General features: G+C 39.0%; 1 protein-coding gene and 1 non-coding gene across 29 annotated transcripts in view; both read right to left on the bottom strand.

Moving 5' to 3' along the window:
• The window catches only part of SIPA1L1 (signal induced proliferation associated 1 like 1), a 415163-nt gene that overhangs the window by 330575 nt on the left and 59064 nt on the right, over nt 1–25524 (bottom strand). The gene's annotated exons all lie outside the window — the stretch shown is intronic.
• Nucleotides 9021–9091, bottom strand: LOC115930696 (small nucleolar RNA SNORD56). The gene has a single exon (XR_004067312.2). It is a non-coding gene; the product is annotated as a small nucleolar RNA SNORD56 (small nucleolar RNA).

Genomic DNA, 25524 nt, shown 5'->3' with positions numbered 1-25524 from the left:
AAAGAAAAGAAAATTCAAAACTCATGCAAACTTCGTGTTGCAGCCTAAAACTGTCTACAGTATATCAAAGCAAAGGCATGTAAATTCATCCTCTAAATACAATAAGCAGATGAGAAGCAAAATCAAAAATAAATCTCACTAGATAAAAATGGAAAGCATTTAACAGACAATCGTACAAGGTGAGGAGTATTTTTTATTAAAAGCTTTTTAGTTACTTTGTTCCACCTCCCAGATTTGAGCAATTCTACTGCCTCAGCCACCCGAGTAGCTGGGATTACAGGCACGTGCCACCACACCCAGCCAATTTTTTTTATTTTTAGTAGAGGCAGGGTTTCTCCATTTTGGCCAGGCTGGTCTTGAACTCCTGACCTCAGGTGATCTGGCTGCCTTGGCTTCCCAAAGTGTTGGGATTACAGGTGTGAGCCACCGCGCCCAGCTACTTTAGTTACTTTCTTTATGAAAAGTGATCAGGTGCTAATGAAATCAGCATCTGGCATTATAAAGATAAGAAGTTATCCCAAAGAATATCTCAATGAAGAATGCTGAATAAATTCATCCACAGGCACTTGTTTCGTTCATCCTACTGCATTAAGCCTAAGTGGTCACAACACAACTAACAATTATCCTTGAAAATTAAAGGAGAATAGCCCAGCTTTAAAACAAACTTAAAATCTAGAAAAGAAAAAATATATTACTTCAACTTCAAAAATGGGAAAATCCTGAAACATACTGAAGAATTTCTTTGTAAACTCCTAGATAATGAATTTTGGGTAAAAATCAATATGGCTTATTAAAAAATAAATCCCCCCAAGGTAATCTAATTTACTGTTATTGAGGCAAGCCTCTTATCAAGGGACCACAAGAATTGTATTTCTTATCTTAAATATTGATTTGATAACCATGAAGACATGAGAAAGGTGTTCTTCCCAGAAAAGCATATCCCAATGGTTCTTTGACCCCAAGTCATAAAAATTATTCTTATTCTTCCTGTCCCTGCAATTCTAAACATAAAATTTCTGCAAAGACAGAGACAAGCAAATGAAATGGCTGAAAAAAAAAGCCAAAGAAGTGATGACAAGATGTCAGTGGCACCCATATAATCATTATAACCTTGCAATATATACAGCATATTAGAAATTTTTATAGGTTAGTTATCTTCATTTTTGAGGCTTCTCCATCTCAGCAGAAGTTCATCTTCCCAGTTGCTCAAGCCAAAAACCTACAATTCATTTACATTCTTCTTTCACACCCCACATCCATTCTGTGAAGATCTATAAATTCTACCTCCCAAAGACCATCTTAACTCCTTAACTTCTCTCCATCTCCACTGTCTTCACATTGGTTGAAGCCATTGTTATGTCTCGACGAGACAGCTACCCCAGATTCCTCATTAATCTTCTTTCTGCCCATGATCATTTTCCACAGAGTAGTCAGACTGACTTGTTAAAAGGTTAGTAAACTACATCTTACTATTCCCCTGCTTAAAAGCCTCTAACGTGTTCCCATGGCCTCAGATATCAAGAAATGTGAAGAATGTAAAAATTCTGCCCTACATGTGAGATAACAAGTTAGCCTGCCACACAGCTATATAGATGCCTGTGGAAGACATGAGACTCCAGGGTCAGAGATAAAAGACATCATTACAGCAGTAGCAGTGGCCAAAGTATCAGTACTTTTTGGTGCTAGTCCCTTATGCCTCAATTCCCACCAGGTGACACAAAGAGAACAAGATGACCTCAGCACAACAGCAGGTTGTGTCACAGTAGAGTAACTCCGAGCTTAGTGAACTGAAATATTTTGTAATGGGCAGTAAGCTTGCCTGGCCTTTACCCCAGAAGGGGCATTCTCTTTCTCTTCCAAGGCCATTCACTATACAAATCATCCTTGAAAAGATCATCCAGAAGAAAGATAGTCAATGTACAAACACAAGAGACAAGTGGAGAACTGTCCCCCAACATTAGAGTAGGAGCCAAGTTTCTTGCTATGGTCTATAAGGACCTACATGATTAGTTATTTCTCTTCAATTTCATCTGGAACCTCTGTCTCCCCAGCATACTCACTTTAGCTCCACTGGCCATCTTTGATGTCTTCCAATGAGCCAAGTTCTTTCCTGCCTCAGGTCCTCGGCCTGCACTGGTCCTTTTGTCGAAAATGCTCTTTGCCTAGCTTAGGTGTCACTTCCTCAGAAGGACCTTTCCTGGTCAATCTATCTACTTAAGCAGCTACCCTCACTTGTTATTACCTTTTTACCACTTTGCTCACTCATTCATTTGTGTAATACGCATTAACTGAGCACCTACTATGTACCAATCATTGTTACCATAGGCACAATAATTACTTTTGATACTTGTTTATTTATTTCCTGAGTCTTCCTCAAGGTGGAAACCTTGTCTTTTTATTCATCCTTAAATGCCTAGAGCTTAAAATTGTATATTCATTAAAAACTCTGTTGAATAAATGAACTATTACAATACCAAGAACCAAAACATTTGCAGATCGGTATGGGAAAGCAGCATGACACTGCACAAGAAGTATGGAATTGGAGCTAGACGTCCTAAATTCAAACCCCAGAACCATCATTTAATGGTGCCCAAGGAATTCTACTAAGTTCTTTGTAAAATGAAGTCCTTTCCTACCTAACTCACAAAATTATTGTTAGGATCAAATAACAGAATTTAAATGGACGGCCTTGCAATGCTAAATGTAATTCAAGGCCTGTAACAAATTAATAGTTAATACATGCCTACTGTGAGGCTGGTCCTAGTACTGAAACTTACAATAAAAATGTATAACTTAAGTGAAATCAGAAAACACCTTGTCCTTTAATAAACTTGAAGGGGAAAAATGGTTCTTCCCCCTAGAACCTTGGGCTCTGTAGCCCAGGCTGGAGTGCAGTGCAGTGGTGCAATCTCTTCTCACTGCAACCTCCACCTCCTGGGTTCAAGCGATTCTCCTACCTCAGCCTCCTGAGTAGCTGGGATTACAGGCGCCTGCCATCAAGTCCAGCTAATTTTTGTATTTTTAGTAGAGACAGGGTTTCACCATGTTGGCCAGGTTGGTCTCGAGCTCCTGACCTCAGATGATCCGCCCACAAAGTGCTGGGATTACAGGTAGGAGCCACGGCACCTGGCCTAGACATGCTTTTAAAATTTTCAGATAAAAGTGAGTTGCCTTTACCTGATCTTGACCCTAAAATACTAAAAGAATGCTTTTTGGTTACCAAAGTTATTTTTAAGCAAGCCAATCCAATGCAAATTTAGAAAAAGTTGACTATAGTTACACCCCTGAATGCCAACCTTCAAAACAGAATTTTTAGCTTTCTGGCAAAAGTCATGAATCTATAAATTTTAAGTATTAATTTACTGACTTTAACTGAAACCAAAACAGTCTCTTCACTGTGATGTGGGTGGGTCGGTGGGTGGGTGGGGGTGTGTGTGTGTGTGTGTGTAGTCAAGGGAAAGTAAGCTTCATCCTATAATAGATATAAAAGAGTAGTTTCAGAGGCAAGGCACCAGGTGGCCTACAGGAGGAAATACAGTGATCATACTGAAGTGTCAGCAGAAGACTGGGACTGGCAACCAGACTACAAACCAGACCATCAACTCAGACAAGCTGCACAGCTGGCTTGAGCTCACCCATCCACAAGCTTATTTTCTATAACCTCACAATAAAATTACTCGGAATTTAATTTTGAAGGGTACTGCTTCTATGATCTAACACTGAAGTATAAATTGATAAAAAGGACAGCCATTTTAAAAAAGTAGAATGTGAAAACAGTATGATTAAGATTTTTTTTTTTTTTTTTTTTTTTTTTTTTTGAGACAGAGTCTCAGCCTGTCACCCAGGCTGCAGTGCAGTGGTGCAATCTCGGCTTACTGCAACCTCTGCCGCCTGGATTCAAGTGATTCTCCTGCCTCAGCCTCCTGAGTAGCTGGCATTACAGGTACCTGCCACCACGCCCAGCTTGTATTTTTAGTAGAGACGGGGTTTCAACATCTTAGCCAGGTTGGTCTTAAACTCCCGACCTCATGATCCACCCGCCTTGGCCTCCCAAAGTGCTAGGATTACAGGCGTGAGCCACTGCGCCAGGCCAAAATTCTTTTTATGTAACATTTTTCAAACTCATTATACATATATGTAAATAACTAATAGGTACACTGTGCTAGCAAAAAGAAGGAATATGAATTGGTACTTCTAAAACTTAAGAAGAAAATATTGAGGCAGAGAAGTACATGAAAAGTCTGTTTGGCACTGCTATGAAAGATGCCCAGTTTAAGAAGAATGGAGACAGATGATCTACAATGAACATATAAGTGGCATTAATAGGGGCACATATTTCAATATATATAATTATATTCGGAAGCTTTTCATTATTCATGTGAAGGTCTCTCAAAAACGTGCATCTTTACATGTTATTTTAAAGATGGCTACCTATTCCAAATGTGGAGGGAGAGGGGGACAGCGGCAGTTATAAAACTGTTCACACAGTCCTCAATAACCACAAATACTATTATAATAGTAAAAATAAAATCTAGGACATCTAGAAACTTCCTCCTTGATATTAATTTTAAATAGCAAATATCTAATTGTCTTCCAATTAAGTAATTTCCCTTATAAATAATAATGATAGTGTCTCCAGTATGCCAGGCACACATTCTTTACATCATATAACCAATATAACAATCCTAGGACATGAGCATTATCTCTATTTTAGGAAGGAGTATAATAATCAGTGAAGTTTTAAATCTTACCCAAGGCCAGGAACAGTGACTCATGCCTGTAATCCCAGCATTTTGAGAGGCCAAGGCGGGCAGATCACATAAGGCCAAGAATTCAAGACCAGCCTGGCCAATATGGTGAAACCCTATCTCTACTAAAAATACAAAAATTGGCCAGGTGTGATGGTTCACACCTGTAATCCCACCTACTCGGGAGGCTGAGGCAAGAGAATCACTTGAACCCGGGAGGCGGAGGTTACAGTGAGCTGAGGTTGCACCACTGCACTCCAGCCTGGGAGACAGAGAGAAACCTTGTCTCAAAAAAAAAAAAAAAATTACCCAAGATAAATTAAGAAGTGGTGGCACTGTTATTTAAATCCAAGACAATCCTATTCCAAATCCTTGCCTTTTTTATACAATGCCATCAATATATTGCCTCTCAATAATAAGTTAATTTTCAGTGTGTTCCCAGCACTGTATGAATGAATGAGACTCATCATTTCATCTAATTCCTATAATACTCCTGCAAGGTAATTATTAGCCTTTTTTTTTTTTTATTTGAGAAAAGACTCCTAACAGTTAAGTAACTTGGCCAACATCATACAGCTAACTTAATAACGGGACAAGCAGGGATCCCACCCTAAGTCGCTTGATACAAAGCCTAAGTTTCTACCATTGTATTATGCAGCCTCCACCTTATATTATTTACAATAATTGTAATTTAGGCATAATTTATAAATTATTAGTTTACTGTTGACAATGCTATATAAAAATGCATGTTATTAACAACAAACTGTTAAAATGCGTATTTTATATTTTTTCAGAAAAAAACTGGAAAAACACACAAATAAAAAACCTTATATTTATGAGTGATAAGATTACTGGTAAATTTTTTTATTTCTGTTTTTCTGGTTTTTCCTTAATTATGATATATAACTTACCAAAAGTTAATTTTTTTCTTAGCATTCATTTAACATTTTATATTTTTAGTTATGCCTATCTGCCTTAACTAAATATAACTTTTGCTAAAAAATATTGGGTTAAATGGGAACACTAACTGAGGAAAGTAATATAAAGAAAAATGTTTTAGAGCACACACAAAAAAGCTACATTTCAGGACAGGTATGTTTCTTTCTGTTTTCTGGAACCTATCAAAACTAAATTCTGATTGTAAAACATGATAAAGTTTAATATAACTGCAGAGTTGAACAAACAGACGAACAACAAAGAAAAATACGTCATACAATTAAATCAGACAGCTTTTAAGTAACACTAAAAAAAAAAAAAGCAGCCTTTTTATTTTATATTTCTCCAAAAAAGAATAAAGAAAGTAAAAGAGGTATTCAGAATCCCATTAACTTGGAGGCAATGTTCCAGGAAAAGTACTAAAACTAGCCAAGTCAGTGTAACTTGAGAAGAACACCCTTGGAAACTACAGCACAAAATCATCTTCGAAAAACATCAGTTTTAGTGACTCTTCGGGCATTTGAGCAGATTAACAGTAATCTGAACAAACTACTTAGTGGCTCTGAAATGTTGCTTAAGCTAAACAACAAATCAGAAGATGAATACCCATAAGCAATCAAATTTACTTTTCAAAATACATACTCTTCTCATTTTGCTCAATGACCCCATATCATGCTCACTAAACCTCTTTGGAAGCACTGCTCCTTCGTTGTGGAGGCTGCTGCAATAAGTGCAACCTGAAAATGGGAGGTACATAAATTTCATTTCCCTAAAGGAAACCACCACTCTACTACTCACTGTGTAATCTGACAAGAATTTAGCATTTGTCTTAGAAGCCATCAAGTGATATGCACTCCAACAAAAGCACAGAATCAGGAGGGTAGAAAAGGGGAGCTTCAACTTTTTCCAAAATGTTTTAAGACCTGAAGCAAATACGACAAAACATTAACATCTGATGAAGCTGGAAGGCATTATATTATTCCTTATCCTTTCCAGTTTGTTTGAAATATTTTAAAATTACAAACAGTAATGTTTAATATGTATATATTAACATATATATACATATTAACATATATATGTATATATGTATATATTATACAGGTTAATACAACACTCATTCCTCCTAGTATATTTGAATCAATAACACATACACACATACAATCTCAACATCCCTCCAGCCTTATCTGTGCCGCTTGACCATCCAAGGCAGCCACTGCTGACGTGAATACCAAACATTCCCTAAGATTCAATTTGCTCCTTTGCAAAGCATGAATTCATAAAAAGTGCCATATGATAGGATAAAAAAATAAAAAATGCTTTATGTAACGATGCCAAAAAAGCCTTAAGTCCCGAGATGGTTTATGTGGATGCCTTCAATCCATTTTTAAAATGAAAATAAGTAGGTTTACTTCTTGAAATGGCACAATTCCAGAACAGATAGTCCTAATCCCCCAGAGAAAAGCACAGGTTCTCAAGGCACCTTACAAAGTATGCCACCTACTTTTCACACCAGAAAAGTCACTTTTGGTATTAAGATGACAAGAAGATATATTAATGGCAAGCTCAGACCTTTAAAATGTGAGTTCTTGGGCTGGGTCTGGTACCTCAGCTGATGCCTGTAATCCCAGCACTTTGGGAGGTGAAGGCAGGCAGGCAGACTGAGCCCAGGAGTTTGAGACCAGCCTGGGCAACATGGTGAAATCCCAACTCTAAAAAAAATACAAAAAATACACTTTGTGAGGCCGAGGCGGGTGGATCACTTGGGGTCAGGAGTTAGAGATTAGGCTAGCCAACATGGTGAAACACCGTCTCTACTAAAAATACAAAAATCAGCCAGGTGTCATGGTACACACCTGTAATACCAGCTACTCGGGAGGCTGAGGCAGGAGAATCGCTTGAACCCGAGAGGTGGGGTTGCAGTGAGTCGAGACTGCGCCACTGCACTCCAGCCTGGGTGACAGAGCAAGCATCTCAAAAAAAAATAAAATTAATAATAATAATAATAATAATAATAATAATAATAATAATAATAAAAGGTGTGGTGGTTTATACCTGCACCTGTAATCCCAGCACTTTGGGAGCAAAGAAGAGAGGATGGTTTGAGGCCAGGGATTCAAGAACAGCCTAGGCAACATAGCAAGGCCCTATCTCTACAAAATAAAATTCTAAAACCTAGCCAGGTATGGTGGTGTGCACCTGTGGTCCAAGCTACTCAGAAGGTTAAGATGTCAGGATTGCTTAAGCCCAGGGGTTCAGGGTTATAGTGAGCTACGATAGTACCACTGCACTCCAGCCTAGGCAACAGAGCAAGACCCTGTTTCAAAAACAACAACAGCAACAAAAGTGCATTCTTAACTCTCTTCTCACTGAAAGAACCAGAGCCCACATTTGTATGGTGGTTTTGACTACATAGGCAAAAGGCACTACGTGGAAACTGCTCTCATTTACAGGAAACGGATGGGGTGAATAATACAAACATCATCAACTGCCTCCCTCTTCCCTTCACTAGAATTTAAGAAACATTTGGTTAGTGACAAAACAAAAACTTGAAAAGCAGAAGTTCACAGTTGAAACAGGACTTGAATATGCATCAAGGAACATGTTATGAGCATCATAGTGGTCAGTCCTAAATGACATGATTTCAGCTGTGTGTTTCCTTATTCTCAAAAATAAGTGCTAAACTTAGTTGCCACTCCTCAATGAAAGCTGAGATCTATCTCCACCCTCACCAGCCAAACAGGTTAGATTTTAATTAAAGTGCAATTATTACTTTATTTAAGAATATGTATTTATTTTAATTCAAACACTTATGAAACATCTATTGGGTATAAGGTTCTGAGCAAAAAGCTGTGGAGCTCCAAAGATCATGATGATCTTGAACTTCCTTTTGAAAAGTTCACAACCTAATTCACAGAGAAAGATACGTAAAAGCAGCAAGGACACAAAGTGTAAATAGGTACCACTTCAAGGACAGCAAAAGACCACAAAGTTCTACTTTGTCCTTACTATCCATCTGGTGTCTGTCATCTAGCTTTGGCCTCACCCTTCAGAAAGCCAGGGAACTCAGGTGCCTACTTCTACATCATTTCTGGCATACATGAACTTGTGTGCTATCAATCATTCCGAGATTACAAAGATGATCATCAAATCTCAGCATCCCAAGAGTGTCAGTCACACAAGGCGTGTCACTCGGAGTCACTGCTCATGTGTAACTATCTACTTTTAAATACAGGGAATACATTAATCTGAATGAAACTTGGAGGACTTGTAATTCTATCAGGTAGTTTAAGTGAGTACGGTATTTATTAATGCAAAAGAAAATGCTACAATTCATTTTCACTCAAACCCAAAGTATCAACATTCACTAGGTGAACTGCTGTTGACAAAAAATATTGCTATGATTGTAGTGAAAACATAATTTTATGCACAAAAATAGTTCAGAACTTTCAAGTAATACCTGGAACATAATAACCTTTGAAAATTAGTCTAAAGAAATGCAATTAAATTTTGGTTATTTATGCTAACACGGTGAAACCCCATCTCTACTAAAAATACAAAAAATTAGCCGGGTGCAGTGGCAGGCGCCTGTAGTCCCAGCCATTTGGGAGGCTGAGGCAGGAGAATGGCGTGAACCCAGGAGGCGGAGGTTGCAGTGAGCAGAGATAGCGCCACTGCAGTCCGGCCTGAGCAAAAGAGCGAGACTCCGTCTCAAAAAAAAAAAAAAAAATTTTTTTTTTTGGTTATTTAATTCCAGTTAGGCCATCAACCTTTCAAGAAAAAAAGAAACTCTGTGTGGGAATTTGTCACATCTTATAAAGGTCAATTAAAAGTAGAACACAAACTTTGCCACCTAAGATGCTAAAAATGCCTCACTGTGTACTTACATAAGATGTACAAACAAGATGAAAACTTAGTGGCTTTTATGATTAAAAGGCTGCCTGAACAAAAGAAAGTCTGAATACTTGGCAAATAATACTAACAAAGCACTACTCCACTAACAACCAAACTGCAAAGAAAATAGTTCATTTGATGGAAGCAACTAGAAGGGCAAGGAGAGAGACTGAGGCATTGGCACTGGAAGGCTGGAAGGATTCCATGAAGTTTTTAAATGACCTGCTCAGGAGCTTAACTTAGCCTGCAGGCAGTGAGCAGCTACCAAAAGGTTTATTAGAAATTGTCACAATCAAAACCATATGTGCCTGTATGTGTGCGCACACACACACATTATTCCCCACCCACCCCCCAAAAAAATTTCAATAGTATTGTGAAAGACAGCCTGAAAGAGGAAAAATACTGAATAAAGAAATACTAGTAATAAGATACTACTATATATATATAAAGAAATACTAGTTAATAAGATTGCTGCAATTTTTGAGGTGAGACATGACTGGGATCTGAACTGGGGTAGTGGGAATAAAGAAAGAAATGAATGTAAGAGAGACTTAAGAGATAAAACTGACAACACACGGAAAACAATTATATGTCATGATGGAGGAAAAACGGGACCAAAGTCAACTAAAATCCTTGGCTTGAAGGACTGGTGAAGATGGCTATACTGTTGTCCAAAGAAAGAAACTGCACCATCATAAAATAAATACTCTATTCTCAGAAACAGTATTTCTATCAATATTACATTTGACTGACCTTTGAAGTTATTAATAGTTATCTTCAACGGTCAGAATCATCCATTAGCCACACAGAGGCCGGTCCTAGAAAGAGACTCAGCTCCAAACGGGCATTTTGAAATTTGTCCATTTAGTTTACCTTAAAAAAGTCAGTAAATAATTTAAATTTATCAAAAAATATAAGATATTCTACAGAAGAAACATTCCACAAATGGAACTAACTCAAGATTCTCCATAATGAATAGCATTTGCTCAATGAATTTCATAATAGAATCTAATTTTAATGCTCTTGTTAATGAGTTTTAGCATTAACTCATTACATGGCATTTTTAAATATAGTAAACCTTTTTAAATGACACATGTAGCATAATATAACATATGATAAACTACTAACAATGCTACTCAAAACAACATAAAATTATAGATACACAACGTAATTAGGGTTAATGCCTAAGAGCAAAAAAAAAGTTTTTACCAAAAAATTGTATCAGTTTTACCATAACACCTTCTTAATATTCAACCTCAGATAACTGACCACTTGGACCAAACTGCTTTGCAGGACATGCTCGTTTCTAAAGATTAACGGACTGATCTTGAACTGAGAAAAAACACACAAACCCAAGTCAACAAGTCAAAGTACAAGGGTAAATGAACAAACAGGGGACAATAGTTGGCCAGGAGCATAAAAATTAGGTAAAAATAAGTGAGGCAAAAGAAACTAACACATTTTGAGGGTCTGCTAAAAGTCTGGCACCGGGCTGAGAAACCCAAGTGAACTGATTTCACAACCCAAACACTCCCCTCTTCCCCAAACTCACTATATAATAAGTCTTTAGATAACTGGGTATAAACTTCAAGAGGGCAGAGAAGGCTTGGTAACCAGCATATTTACGGGATCTAGAACAGCACCTGGCACAGAATAAGTCCTCAATAAATATTTACTAGATGCATGCATAAATGGATAAGTGGCTAGATGGCGGAAGGATTTTTTTTTTTTTAAATGATCTGGACCATGCATACAGAAGGAGATCCTGACACCGTAAGCAAGATAGGACAAGAAATGTTCTCCAAGCTACTATGTTCCCTTCTCTAAGGAGCACAGGACATCACAGTGGAGTGTAAAAGGCATGATGAGCTCCATCATCAGACCTGGATGGGAAGCCAAGTTTCAGACTTACCCTTACTTTGTCCCTGGGCAAGTTACTACTCGGTGGCTGAAATATGTAGACTAATTCCTTAATCTTGAAGTTGTAAAAAGCCTTAACTAAAATAACATATATAGAGTTTCTAGCAAGTACTTGGCGCATAGTTTTCATACTTAATAAATATAAATCCCTCCATATACTGGGCCAAGGGAAACAACACTGGTGCTGACACAGTCCTGGTCTTCAAGCCCACAAGAGGAGTCTCAGTGAAAGGAATCCTAGTGTGGTCTACAGCAGGACCAGCTCTTGAGTTTTCAAGAGACAGGGTCTTGCTCTGCCACCCAGGCTGGAGCAAAGCAGCGCAATCATAGCTCACTGCAGCCTCAAACTCCTGGACTCAAGTGATCCTCGCGCCTCAGCCTCCCCAGTAGCTGGACTACAGGCAAGCCCTACTGCGCCCAGCTAATTGTTTTTTATTTTTTGTAGACACAGGGTCTTACTATGTTGCCCTGGCTGGTCTGACACTTCTGGCCTCAAATGATCCTCCTGCCTCAGCCTCCCAAAATGCTAGGATTTACAGACACGGCCACCACACCCAGCCTTTGAGTCATTTTTAACCATCAATCCCAAAGCCTCACTCATCATATTATGTTAGCAGCATGAACAGTCATAGTATGAGCCTATGTACAACTCAAAAAGGAAACTGGACTCTGCCGGTCCAGTGAAACACAAAACAAAACAACACATGCTCTGTGGCTGACAATTTCACACTTGCCAAAATTACGCATATTTTTCTCTGTTATTACGTCAAAGCTTCTTTCTTGAAAGTATTTGAAGTGTATTTTGTAGATCTGATGAAATTATGAATCATTACAAACTCTTTTTAAGAAAAATTTCCTAAGGGCCCTCTCCAAACTAAGAGACCAAAATAACTGCACATTTGGCTATAATTATGCCTTTATAGATTTTCTCTTTCTTATTTCAATAGCATCATATTATATAATGCAGCCCCATTATTAAAAATGACAACACCCAAATTTTTTATCCATTAATTGAAATGATGAAAATAATTTTTTTAACAAGCTCTAATATAGCTTCTTCTTTTGAGTTAGTATTAAAACGAATCACACAAATTATTTTAACTATCCTTCTCCTTACTGCTTATCCATCAGGTGAAGTCAGTAGCAGGTCACCTTAAGTTTATCTTAACTTTAGATGGTACCTTGGGCACATTATTCAACTACAAACTTCAGGAGTATCTACAATGTTTTTTGCAATAGGAATCCACATCACTTAATTCAAACATGATTCCAGATCACTAAACTCAAATACACAGTTAAACAGTTTGTTTTTGGATGAGGTCATTTTATTCACTGCTGATTTTAAATGAACATTATTACAACGGATGTCTATAGCAGGAGAGGCTGGAGAATAGGTGAAAAGGTCTGAACAGAGGAAAACGTCACACCAGAGACATTTCTCAAGCAAGATAGTTCTCTCTTATGAACAAGATCTGAGTATCATTCATCAAGTCTAGAGAATAATACATAAATGCAGCAGGAGATGAATGACATAATATTCTGGTAACTTCAAACCATTTTACAAACCATTTTCTAGCTACAAAATAATAGTAATAGAGGCTTCCAGTTAATGAATGGACATTTGGAAATTAATGCTGTATAATTAATTGGTGAATGGAGAAATTTAAACTATTTAAGGTAATAGGGGAGGCACACCCTATTTTGATTAGAATCAGCCAGAAGCTATGAGAGAAAGGATGAGTGCCCAGTAGAACAACTCTCTGAAGAGATTTAGGCTGATATGTTGGCAGAGGATAAAGAAGAAAATTTGGGTAGCAAGTCAACACCTTCCTCCGCCCTTGCTGGCTTTGATAGCGCATACATCCCAAGAAGCTTTCTGAAGATAACAACGCTGCCCTAGCAATCTAGCCAGCTAGGAACAGGATTTGCTTATTCTACTATCAAATACTTGTCTGCTTGAAAATTTACCTCTCATTGCTTGTTAACAAGTGACTTTCTAGTAGACATCAATATTCAAAAAATTCTGTTTAAGCATATCAGATTTTCCAGGATCTGATCAGCCCTGGATAACCAGACCACTGGTGTTACCTGAACTACGAAGCTATTATTTCTTATTTTTTTAGAGATGGGGTCTTGCTGTATCACCCAGGCTTGAATGCAGTAGCATGATCATGGCTCACTGCAGTCTTGACCTCACAGACTCAAGTAATCCTCCCATCTCAGCCTCCCAAGTAGCTGGGACTTCAGGTACATGCCACCAATCCCGGCTGAAGTTTTTTTTGGTGGGGTGTGCGGAAGATAGAGACTAGGTTTTGCTATGTTGCCCAAGCTGGTCTTGAACGTCTGGCCTCATCTGATCCTCCTGCCTCAGCCTCCCAAAGTGCTGGGATTACAGACATGAGCCTCCACGCCCAGCCACAAAGCTATTACTAAAGCAAGTCCTGCTAGCATGAGTGTGGTCCAATAAGATTTTACAAATCAGCTTTGGCAAACTATGAGCTCCACACCATATCAGAACACAATCTGTTCTTTAATTGTCCATAGTGTACACCCAATTTAATTTGGAACATTTCTTACCACAGATTTCCTGCACTTTCAAATGCATATTAATATCATCTTTCTTTACACAATTACTTATTTTAAATTTTCCTTAGCCTCATTTTACCCTTTTTTAGACCTAAGATGTGTTTCTTATTGAAAATATTATAATAACTTGACAATTTTTAAGGAGTACTATTAAAAGAAGGTAATCCAAAATACAACGTGGTCTTGCTAGAAACTAGGAATGCCCCTCCATATATTGATATCCTATTGGAATATTTAATAAGGGAGTCAAGAAAAGTACACTCTTACACACTTCAAAGGTTTAAATCAACCAATCAGTAAGTTCAACTATGTATTTATTATATCTCATGATGTTAAATTCCAAAGCCACAGCCACAATAAAGTATCAATATGGTAAGGCAAGTGAGAATTATACTCATTCATTGAAAAATTACTGAATGCCCAGAATGGGCCATTTATTGAGAGCTTTCAGGCACTGAAAAGTTAAACAGAATACATAGTCCCTGTATTTAAGGATTTTATGGTCTAGGGGAGTAAGCTAAATAAAAAGTTTCGGCCAGGTGCGGTGGCTCACGCCTGCACTTTGGGAGGCCGAGACGGGCAGATCACGAGGTTAGGAGATTGAGACCATCCTGGCTAACACAGTGAAACCCCGTCTCTACTAAAAAAAAAATACAAAAAATTAGCCGGGCATGGTGGCAGGTGCCTGTAGTTCCAGCTACTCGGGAGGCTGAGGCAGGAGAATGGTGTGAAGCCGGAAGGCGGGGCTTGCAGTGAGCCGAGATCGCGCCACTGCACTCCAGCCTGGGCGACAGAGCGAGACTCCATCTCAAAAAAAAAAGTTTCAATAGTACTGTAACAGAGGTATGTGTTATGAAGTAACTAACTCGAGCAAAGCAGAAAAACTCTACAGATGTTAACTTTTAAGCTGGTCCTGAGAGGAAAATAAGAATGTATTCAGCAAATCAGAGGAATGTTTGAGAAGAAACAGCAAGGGCACTGAAAGGCAAGAAATCACATTATGCAAGGACTTCACTACCACTAGAACAAACAAGGCTCGGTGACAGGCGAGTGAGAAGAAAGCGATCAACAGAGAAGGCAGAAGCCACATCCAGAGGGCCTCCGCCATATTAAGGCACTCAGCTTCCATCCTACAGATTATGGGGAACTCCTGAAGCATCTGCCTGCACCGGAGACTGTCTGTCCTCAGGACATAATGGGTATTGGGATTTATAGCTTTCCTGCACTCCCCAAGCCTCTCTGGCTTCCTCTTGCTTGGACAGTTGAGAATTGAGGGCAAGGAGAATGGGTGGATACTCTTCCTCCGAATCTAAATGGACATAGGCTGAAAATCATCCTCAGGGTCCTCTTATACCCACCCGATGCTGAATGGCTTCAGATAATCTTTAACAGCGTGGAATCTTAGAATGGAAAGAGAACCAGTACAGCAGTCTACTTCTCAACTCTGCAAGAATCTGCTCAATAAACCTTGATCTACTGCTACACACTGGACAATCACAATGTCCTCCCTGTGCCTTCTTTCCTCAGAATCACTTGCTACGGTCCTCCCAACCTGGCATCACTTGAATTCCTTTCTGAAACTGTCTCCCTCTCTCCTTAAAATATACTCTCCTTAGAGAGTCACTCTTTAGAATGTACTCTAGTTGGTCAGAAGAAGACAAAAAGAACCCCCATGTTCTCTAACCATGGTAGAGTACCATAGGCACATTAAGTTCTCGGAGCAGAACATGCTATTTCTTGGCTAGCACTGACCTTTACAGAAGTACAGGACCTGGATCATTTTAAATCTGTTGTCAAATAACACACCTAATTCTTGTTCATATGAACTGTTCTCATAAGCAGCATTTACTTGTCCTTCAAATCACGTATCACAGTTATAATTTAACATTTATATGTGTGATTATTTAAGTAATGTCTACATTCCCAGCCTATAGACTAAGAATACTGAATGCGGCCGGGAGCGGTGTCTCACGCCTGTAATCCCAGCACTTTGGGAGGCCGAGGCGGGCGGATCACGAGGTCAAGAGATCGAGACCATCCTGGCTAACAAGGTGAAACCCCATCTCTACTAAAAATACAAAAAATTAGCCGGGCGTGTGGCGGGCGCCTGTAGTCCCAGCTACTCGGGAGGCTGAGGCAGAAGAATGGCATGAACCTGGGAGGCAGAGCTTGCAGTGAGCAAGATTGGGCCACTGCACTCCAGCCTGGGCAACAGAGCAAGAGTCTGTCTCAAAAAAAAAAAAAAAAAAAAGATACTGAATACAGGCACAAAACTAATTTTTGTTGGCTTTTTTTTTTTTCTATTTCCTTTCCACTGTCATTGTCCTGTGAAGTCTTAGTATAGTGTCTACTCCAAAGGAAGGGTTCAATAAATGTCAGATGAAGAATTAGATACATATATTTAAAAATTACATGAAACAAGATATATTGTCACCGCAGCAACAAAATCAAAATTCTATAGAAGGCCAGTGGAGATTCTTTTCACTTCCTCTGTGGAGAAAAGGTGTCGTGGAGGAAGGGACACGCAAGCAGATTCCTGAATGGTGGGGTTTTTGTTTTTGCTTTTGTTTTTTTGAGATGGGATCTCATTCTGTCACCCAGGCTGAAGGGTAGTGGTGCAATCTTAGCTCACTGCAACCTCCATCTCCCGGGCTCCAGTGATCCTCCCATTCCTGCCTCCCGAGTAGCTGGAACCACAGGCACATGCCACCATGCACGGCTAATTTTTTTTTCTTCTTTTTTTGGTAGAGACAGGGCTTCACCATGTTGTCCAGGTTCTGGTCTCAAACTCCTGAGCTCAAATGATCCACCTCCCTTGGCCTCCCAAAGTGCTGGGATTATGAATGGTGTTTTAAATAACATTGAAACTAAAGAAAAATATTTGGGCACCAAAACAACCAATAAAAACCATGTTTTTGAAGAATAGCTATGTACATGGGAAAATGCTCATAATATTAAGTTCATAAACACAATACAAGAGTATGGCTGCCTCTCCCTCCAAAAAACCCTGAAAGGAAATAGTTTAAATATTAATAGCAGTTGCTGCTGGGTTGTGGGATTATTGGTGATTTTTATTTTCTTCTTCATGCTTTATTGTACTTTCCAATTTTTCTATAATAAAGATTTTTATAATCAGAGGGGAAAATATTTGGATTAACACACTTAGGATGAAACAGCTGTATCATTTTAAGTCGTTAGGTTTTATCAAACAGGTTTCTGGACCATTTTTTCACTGTCATACTTTATTTGAATGGTATAAGCATAAGGAATGCTGGATAAGAAATTTCAGTCCCAAAGAAAATTACAAATTATCATCCTACCCCAATCTTCATAAATTGCATTTACTCTCTAATCTCCTTTGGATTTGGAAAGATGGAAATCTTGACAACATGTGACAAAGGACTTATATTTACAGGTAATACTAGAAAATCAGAAACTAGTACCAGCGAATGCACTTGTCAGCTGGATATTAACTGTTCCCTTTCCCACTCTCCTCCGAGCCCTTCAGATGAGGAAACACAGCACCACACTGACAGTCTGCATGTCAGACTGAGGAAAGGGTGGGCTCCTGATGACGAGTCTCTATTAAATGTGAGGAACACAAAGACCCATTACCTACATTACTACACACTTTAGTCCAATTGATTAAAAAGTTGAGAAGTATGCCACAAAACACTGCCTATTACCAGAGAAATGAAGAAAAATATACTCAATATTCCTAAACATGAAACATCTCACTTGTCCCCTGCAATCTACAAGAAATCTGAAATGGGAGATTAAAGTGCCTTTCTATGTCTAAGACTACACAAAATATAAAAAACAGTGGTGGAAAAAAACTACCACTTTAAGTAGACGTCAGATTTCCTACAAATGGTACTATCTTAAAAATAGAAATTCAAATAGAAGTAAAAGATTTTCTGAGCAATGATCATCAATCATGTATCTTCCTTAACTAGTCAAAGGTGGCAAAAGGGAAACATAGAAACTATGAACGAATGCACAGTTTCCAGTTAGTTAAATCTATTACCCACTGAGCCATCTAGACAGATGCCTTGTACAACTCATTTTTCTTTCCTCTTAAAAGCCCTAAGCTTTGACCCACTGGTCCCTCTTCTCCCCAGTTACAATTACCCACCCATCTCCTAGGGGTCTGTTTCCCTCAGGACTTCCTGCAGAGGAACCAGCCCTATCTCACCCTTTATCAAGTCTTCCTATCTTTGAAACAATCAGACAAACAAATCTTTGGTGATTCATCAGAAATCAATTCTAATAAACAGGTCAGGCACGGTGGGTCATGCCTGTAATCCCAGCACTTCGAGAGGTCGAGCTAGAAGGAATGCTCAAGCCTAGGAGTTCGAGACCAGCCTGGGCAACACAGCAAGACCCTATCTCTACCAAACAACAACAAAAGCTAAAAACCTATTTATATAGGTAAGGTGGTAAAAAATACATATGACACACTATGACTACAGAATCAACAAACCTCAGAAAGTTCTTCAATGAAAAATTTGAATCCTGGCTAAAATGTAGGTAGCACTAGGGAGGGTTTTGATTTAAAAACAAATAAATCTGGCCAGCTTTAAGATCCTAAAGCTCCACAGATGATTCTGATGTTCAGCCAGGGCTGAGAACCACTTTCAGAGACTTTCAGACTGTCACTCATGCAATCGTGTATTTAAGCTTCTACCATCTTCTGCAGGAAATATCGTTAGCCTCTCATTCTCTCTATCCATGCGGATCCTAAGTTATCCTATTAAAAAAGAAGAGCACGTGTGACGTGTGGGCCAACAAAGTGCCTCTAGAGTCTGGAATTTGACACGGAAAGGGTAAGCTTCAATTACGTTAAAATCTCAGTTAGGTGCATTCATAGCATTTCCCCAGGCTATGAAAAGAAAAGCTAAAGTATGTGTAGAAGCTATGCACTCTTAAATCCTTAATGTACACAGTAGATAATAATATTCATGTGGTTTTGTAGATAATTCCTTGTGAATGATCTCCCAAATACATAAGATAAATTAGACTTAACTTCTTTGTAGCTTGGGTCAATTAAAGTCTAGGCGGTAGATTCTGCTTTGACAAAAACCTGTGTCTGTATCTTTTACTGAATAATTTTTGCATTACTTTTTCAAACTTGTGGTACATTATCCTAAAATGAACAATAATGAACAAAGTATTTTGCAGTATCTACTGACTTAGGGAAAATTAAAAATCTTATTTTAGGCCTTCTCAATAAATGCCATTTTCTGCACACCAGAGTCATTCTCACAAATTCAAATATTTGAACACCTTGTATGAAGTATGTGCTGTGCACTGATATCTCAGTTAACACACCTTGCTCTGCAGAGTGATCTGTCTTGGCTTTTATCCAAAAGGAAGATGAAATGCAATGTCTTCGTATCATACCGATACTCTAGAAATTAACTTGGATTCATCTTTAGCATAACAAATTGAATCATACCAAAAGCATCTGCCTTAGGTTTTTATTTAAATGTTAAGCACAGTAAAACCAACCACTTTCATGGCTCAAGAAACAAGAAAGACACAAAATCCAATAACTTAAGCAACGAAGGGTTACGATGCTGGTTAAGTAGTTTCCTCTATATAAAAGACAATTCTCCACGTGTAGAACAGAAATCGTAACACATTCCTGCTAGAGAACAACTTCTGCAGAGGTGAAATGGTTATCTAGAAGAATAGTTTGAAACATATGTATGCATACCTTTTCATATAGTCTTTTTATTTAACAAATTTTTATGTGCCTTCTGTTATTCAGACAGCCTGTGTTAAACACCTACAGAAGCCACACACACACCTTTCTTGGCTACAGTAATCATGTCTTTGATTAGCGAATTAAAGACAAACTTTAAGATGTGAGCTTTAGCTAAGTATTTTTTTCTTTTGTTCCTTAGACAGGGTGGCATGATCATAGCTCACTGCAGCCTTGAACTGTGCTCAAGGGATCCTCCCACCTCAGCCTTCTGAGGAGATGGGACTACAGGCGCGTACCAGCACACCTGGCCTAGTCAACTATTTTTAAATAGTTCTGTATTAACAATATTTACTCAGTCTTTTTTTTTTTTTTTTTTTGAGACAGAGTTTCGCTCTTGTTGCCCAGGCTGGAGTGCAATGGCACGATCTCAGCTCACTGCAACCTCCGCCTCCCAGATTCACGCAATTCTTCTGCCTCAGCCTCCCAAGTAGCTGGGATTACAGGCATGCGCCACCATGCCCAGCTAATTTTGTAATTTTAATAGAGACAGGGTTTCTCCATGTTGGTCAGGCCGGTCTCGAACTCCTGACCTCAGGTGATCTGCCTGCCTCGGCCTCCCAAAGTGCTGGGATTACAGGCGTGAGCCACTGCACCCGGCCACAGTCTTTCTTCTAATATCTATCCATAACTAAAGGCCAGCTACTGTTCATAGGGAAGATTTTTAACACAAACCAATGAGAAAATTCACAGTAATGAGAAGAAAGTATTCAAGTTTGGATCCTTGAGTACCTTACACAGCCTCAGTAGATCAACTTGGTCTGTCTAAATCAATGGTACTGAAGGTATGTATTAATGAGATAATACATTTGAAAATGATTTTAAACTAAAAATAAAAGGATCATTCAGTTATCTTCTAGTCAGGAGCTGCCAGGACACACCAAAACAAGTAAAACAGGGTTCATCTGTTTATTCATCTTTGAAATGTTACCATTTTCTTCTTCCCTTCCCTTTCCTTCTCCCTTTGTTTCTTCCTTTCTTCATTTTACAGATATTTACTGTGCATCTACCATATACCAGATATAGTCGCTGTGATGGTTAATATTCAGTGTCAACTTGATTGGATTGAAGGATGCAAAGTATTGTTCCTGGGTGTGTCTGTGAAGGTGTGGCCAAAGGAGATTAACACTGGAATCAGTGGACTGGGAAAGGCAGACCCACCCTCAATCTGGGTGGGCACCATCTAATCAGCTGCCAGCACAGCCAGAATAAAAGCAGGCAGAAGAACGTGAAGAAACTAGACTGGCTGAGTCTCCCAGCCTACATCTTTCTCCTGTGCTGGATGTCTCCTGCTCTTGAACATTTGGAATCCAAGTTCTTCACCTTTGGGACTTGGACTGGCTTCCTTGCTCCTCAGCTTACAGACGGTCTATTGTGGGACCTACAAACTCCCCTTTATATATACATCTATCCTATTAGTTCTGTCCCTCTAGAGAATCCTGACTAATACAGTCACCACACTGTCCAATATGACAGGCAGTAGTCACATGTGGCCATTAAGAATTTGAAATGGCACTAGTACAAACTGAGATATACGGTAAGCATAAGATATACACTAGATTCTGAAAACAAAAGAATGTGCAGGCCAGGTGCAATGGCACACGCTTGTAATTCCAGCACTTTGGGAGGCTAAGGCGGGCGGATCACGAGGTCAGGAGATCGAGACCATCCTGGACAACATGGTGAAATCCCGTCTCTACTAAAAATACAAAAATTAGCTGGGCGTGGTGGCACATGCCTGTAATCCCAGCTACTCGGGAGGCTGAGGCAGCAGAATCACTTGAACCAGGGAGTCAGAGGTTGCAGTGAGCCGAGATTGCGCCACTGCACTCCAGCCCGGGCAACAGAGCAAGACTTGTTTCAAAAAAAAAAAAAAGAAAGTACAAAAGAAAGTAAAGCATCTCTATAATTTTTTATATGTATTATATGTTGAGATAATATTTCACATAAATCAGATGAAATAAAATATATTATTAAAATTAAATTCACTTTTCTTTTTACTTTGTCTTAATGTAACTAGAAATATTTAAATATAATGAAGGCACAGCGTACATCTATTGGATAGAGCTATTCTACACCCTGAGGTTTTATCAGGGAACAAAACCAAGTCCCTATCCTCCAGGAGCTTTTGTTTCAACATCTATAGCACTAAATTCTTCAGTAATCAGCAGCAAAACTAAAAACCAGCAACTGTTGCAGAGAAGACTCTGGGATGGAGGCCATACCCACACCTACCTACTTTCCTTTAGTCCTCACTCCACCAAAGACAGGGCCTATGGTCCCCAGAATAATCAGAGTCAGTAAAATTGTGAGTTATGACCTTGACCATGTTGAGAAAGACTGTCTCTACCCTGTTGGGCACTTCTGAGAACACGACCAATTTTAATGAGAACTTCTGAGGGAGAAAGCTTTTAATCTAGGGCATCGGTAGTTTCAAGGCATCCTTTTTTAGTACTCTGGGTTGTGCCTTAAAAATATTTTAAAAGGTTTCCAACTGTTGAAAGATGTGTCTTAACAATGACACCCTCTCCTGGATTCTAACATCCTCCTTTATTACAAGAGTCCTTTATCGCTGTCCTCTCCACAAGTCCGATTAACCCTGACTCTCCTCAATACCTTTCATTCCCCACATCACAGCCAGAGTGCTTCCAGATAAAGAGCAAAAAGCTGAATTAAACAACACAAGTCCATTACAGCAATGCTGAAAGTCCCTACCGATCTGAAGGAGACAGTCAAAAGGAAACGCGGGTCAGGCTGACTACAGAAGACATGCCAGTTAAATGTGAGATTACTGGCGGTTTTAAGATTTTAGAGAATATCCAAAGAATGAGTTTAATTTAGACCAAATGGGCCCATATTTCAATAGCAGTTTACCACCAAAAAAGGCATGTTGAGTATTTGAATTTCGTATTCCATGTGTTAGAAACTTACCTTAAATTCAAACCACAACATGGCAAATGTTTTGCTGGTCCATACATCTTTCTGGCTGACTACAAACAAATCAAGGCTTTTGAGAGATTCTCTATGCCATAAAAGGCTCTATTGGGTGTAGCAGAAAAGCCCAGAAGCTCCAGTTTCAAGGCGGCGGTGTCGTTTCATGTTGAACCCATTCCCGTGTACCACTCATGCTGTTCTCTCGGCTGGGTGTGCCCCTCTCCCTTCTGCCAACTCAAATGTTAGGCCTTCAAGGCCAAGCCCCAAACCCAGGCCCCACACAAACCCAGAATAATCTCCCTCCTTCATTCTCACAGAAACCAATGTATTGAACATAAATCACTTTATCTCTTCCCTAGGGATTTTAAACACCTGCAACTCAGAAAGAAAGCAAAGAAAAAAGTCAGCGTGACATCTGAAAATTCATCACCTTCCCTTTCATTCCGTTGGATTTATCTGATCTTTATTCAGCAATAATGCTGTGCCTAACACCAGGGACATGAAAAGGATGTACAGGCAGAATTCAAGTAATTCGCAGTCTGGCTGAGAAAAAAAACAAGCACATAATGACCCTGCCACCTAACAAACCCTATATGAAAAGAACCAGCAAAGTGCCACCTGAGCCCATGGAAGGGCCCGTCCTCCTGGGTGATTGAAAAAGCCCCACAGAATAGGTAATAAACAAGCAAAGAAGTTAAGAATAAGTAGAAATTCATAAGGAAAAGTGGGTGATATGGTTTGGATATTCATGCCTTCCAAATCTCCTGTTGAAATGTGTTCCCCAGTGTGGAAGGTGGGGCCTGCTGGGAGGTACTAGATCATGGAGGCAGATCCCTCATGATGGATTAGCACCATCCCCTTGGTGATAAGTGAGTTCTGACTCAGTTAGTTCACCTGAGATCTGGTTGTTTAAAAGTGTGTGGCACCTCCCCCCTCTGTCTTTCCCCCACCACCCCTTCTCCTCCCTCTCCCTTTCATCATGATTGTAAGCTTCCAGAGGCCCTCGCCAGGAGCTGAGCAAATGACTGTGCCATGCTAGTACCGCTTGCAGAACCATGAGCTAATTAAGCCCCTTTCCTTTATAAATTACCTAATCTTGGATATTTATAGCAATGCAAAAATAAACTAACACAGTGAAAAAGGCATTTCAAAGGCAGTAACGCATGGTATATTAAGAGAAATGAGAGGATGTGCTTAAAACCTTCACACAGAACCATTTTAAAAATATCTTCCAATATATTAAATTATTCATCTGGGCATTTGAGACTCTATATAAATGGAACCCCATCCAGCTTTGCTACATTTCCCAAAGTATAACATAGCAAGTAAGAGTGAACTCTCCAGGACCAGTGTGGGGTCAGAGTTTCAAGTTTCTTAACCTCAATTTCTTCATCTGTAAAATGGGATGACAATAATACCTATCTCACAGGGTTACTATGTTATTGTTATGAGGAAATGATAAGAACACTTAAAACAGCACAAGTTAAACATTCAATAAACACTAGCATTATTATCATTTATTTTCCTCACTAGACAATGTAGCAATCTGAAGTTGTTATCCTCAACACATGCCTCAATCTGAAAAACTCTTCATAGGTTCAAGTCCCACCTAGTAAGACACTGCTTAAATACTACCTCCCACATGAAGCCTTCACTCCCTCTATTCATTGGGGAAATCAGTGTTTCTCCATCCTTTAAACTCCCAGAATATTCTGCTGGGCCTCTCTGGGGCACCCATCACTGTGTTATGATTATGGTCACTTCTGATTTCCTCGACAAGGCTACAACTCTTTAAGAGCAGAAACTATATCTTACTGATCTTGGTCTTCCCCAGAGAACTGATCTTTCACATATGGGCATTCAATATTTGCTGTTGAACAAATAAAAATACTCTCTCCTTTGATTAAGAACAGACTGGTGCTTTTAAAAGTGCTATAATATCTATCAAGCAATTCATCCTAATTACAAAAAAAAACCCTTACCGAGGGAGAAACCCTGAGAGCAATTCTACACAGCTCAGTCCTTAGTGACTCCTACAGAAAAGTCAAGAACAAGATGGTGTTCTTAAAGTGACCGACAACTGCCAAAATGGAGTCACCTTCGGACTGCTACTGGCTAAACGAATCTCTCTCCTTCCTTCTTAATTCTCTGAACAAGTTCTAATGTAAATTTGTTTAGGCTTTTGTTATCTTTCTGTTACGTATTTACAAAAGGTGGGACAAAGTTTCCATATCATATTCATTGCTTATCCAGATTCTAAAGCCTATTTCATCCGGTTATGTTTTCTACCACCCAAGTAAAGGAAAGCTAGTCTAGAACCACCCCAAACACTTGGCTTATGCAATAATAATGTCAGCACCAAACTACAGAGAATTCTTAGCTTTAGCGCCTTTCTCCCTAGTGAAAGCAGAGGGGAAGAGCACCTAATCCAGAAATTACCACTGTCCTCTAACACTATTCTAACTAGACAGCATAATTATTGCTAAGTATTACTTGATTAAAATTCTAAACTTTAATTAGCAGAAAAAAATGTTAACTTGGATTGGCTTCCTCTTACAAGTAGAAACATTCTCACATTTAAGCACACTCAAGGAATTCAAAGACATTCTTCATTTACTATGCAGTACTGATGACTTTTAAAAAGAACCTCGAAAATTTAAACAAAAAAAGAGAAAATAGGATAAAGCAGAACTCAGACAGTACTACCCCATCTCTAAAATATGTAAATGCAGTTATTTTCAT

This window comes from Gorilla gorilla, chromosome 15 (assembly GCF_029281585.2).
Source record: "Gorilla gorilla gorilla isolate KB3781 chromosome 15, NHGRI_mGorGor1-v2.1_pri, whole genome shotgun sequence".
NCBI classification, from domain to species: Eukaryota; Metazoa; Chordata; class Mammalia; order Primates; family Hominidae; genus Gorilla; species Gorilla gorilla.
The sequence above is the reverse complement of the archived record's forward strand: the minus strand, read 5'-3'. Positions and strand labels throughout refer to the sequence as shown.